A 1657-nucleotide genomic window follows, 5' to 3' on the forward strand; every position below is an offset into this window, starting at 1 on the left:
GGGTTTTGCAGCGGGACGCGCTTGCGCGGTGGGCGGCAGCGGGCCGAGCCTGCGCAGTTTGCGGGAGCGGCGGGACGCGCGCGGCGGAGCATGGCGGCGGCGGCGGCAGCGGACAGGCGGGCGCTCGGCCCGGCGCGGCGGGGACAGGAGCGAGCCCTGCGGCCCCGCCGAGCGCCAGCCCCCCCCGTGCCGCAGCCGGCGGTGCGAACCGGCCGAGCGGGCAGCGCTCCCCGGCCCGCAGCGCTTCCGCGGCGGCCTGGTGGCACCGACCCTCGTGGGGAGAGCGGGTTCGCGTGAATAATCATCGGAAATAAACCATCGCTGCTCGGGTGTTACAGACCTAACGGAACCGTAGGGACCTGATTCCAGGCTGGTGGGAAGGTAATAGCGGCCCTTTTATTGTCAAGAAAAAAAAATGAAGAGTAAAAGTTTTTTTTGCAGCAGAACTTCGTATTTTCGTTATTTTCAGAGCAATGGGTAGGGCAACAAACTTCCAGCGTTACCTGGAGAGAGATAACCGTACACAAACTGAACAAGTAGTTCCTTATGGAGACGTATTTACCTCCTCACTGCTGTTGTCTTCATAGAGGAGAAACCACAATTAAAAAGCACGTCAGGTTTTCAGAAGCGTGTAAGACAAAGATGGGCTCGGTACAAAAGCAGCTGTGCAACAACAGCCTTGGAGCGAGAGGCGTCCTGCACCACGCTGAGTAAGCGCTCAGCCCCGCGTTTAAACTTCCCACAGCATTTAAGAGCAGCTCAGGACTAGCTAGGAATTTTTAAAGCACCTGCTCAGGAGCTGAATTTTAACCTTTCTTCTTTTAAACAACTGAAATCTTGAGGAGACAGTCACAAAATCTATTCAGAGCAATGAAATTGCCCATATTCCTTTACCAGTAGAGTTGATCATCTTTGATTTCTTGTGTTCACTGTATTCCAGGCGCTGCCCAGAGGGCAGACTGTCAGTTCTGCGCAGGATCGACCATTTTCCTGAGCAAGAATTAAACTCTCGAGTCCAAAACAGAGCCCGAGCGCTGCGGCGCCGAGTCCAGGCAAAAATACATGAAGTACGTAAGTTACAGACAAGACAAGGAATACGTTTAAATTTAACCTAGGACCGGAAGCGTTTCTGGACACTTGGATCTACGCTTGAAGGATCCTTCCCTCCATACTCTTTGCTTTTTTTAAATGTTTGTTAGAGCAGGGCATCTTCCCTCAAGCTACCCTTCCCCCTTCATGTTTAACGTGAAAGCTTCAGTTAACGCAAGAGAGGGCAACTCTAATAAACTGCGGCCAGTGCCTATCGCTCGTGCCTGACCGCATCCAGATAAAATCCACGGTATTCCCTAAAACCCGAGCCTCAGAATCATTTGAATGAGGCCTCTCTCTCCTTCTCAACAGCCAGTTAAAGAAACTGAAGCCGAGGAAGCTCCACAAAGAGCTTACAGTTTGATTTAAAAGATTCCCAGCCCTGCACGCTCTCTTCAGTTACCTCGGTGATGCTGGGGAAGAGTTGTTGGTCAGAGAGGCTAACTTAACATAAATAAAAATAACACAAGAACCCAGACACGATTACAAGACTAGATAAAATTTCTGAAAAAACACACCAATAGTGAATCAACTTCTCCTGGAACAGAATTAACACAGCATCAGATGC

General features: G+C 51.1%; 1 long non-coding RNA gene across 1 annotated transcript; it reads left to right on the forward strand.

The window, feature by feature from the left end:
• Positions 1 to 128: 128 nt before the first annotated feature.
• LOC147597583 (uncharacterized) lies at positions 129 to 1279 on the forward strand. The gene is made up of 2 exons (XR_015261148.1): positions 129 to 381; positions 588 to 1279. It is a non-coding gene; the product is annotated as an uncharacterized LOC147597583 (long non-coding RNA).
• The last annotated feature ends 378 nt before the right edge of the window (positions 1280 to 1657 follow it).

Source organism: Chlamydotis macqueenii, chromosome 26 (genome assembly GCF_036417535.1).
Source record: "Chlamydotis macqueenii isolate bChlMac1 chromosome 26, bChlMac1.mat, whole genome shotgun sequence".
NCBI classification, from domain to species: Eukaryota; Metazoa; Chordata; class Aves; order Otidiformes; family Otididae; genus Chlamydotis; species Chlamydotis macqueenii.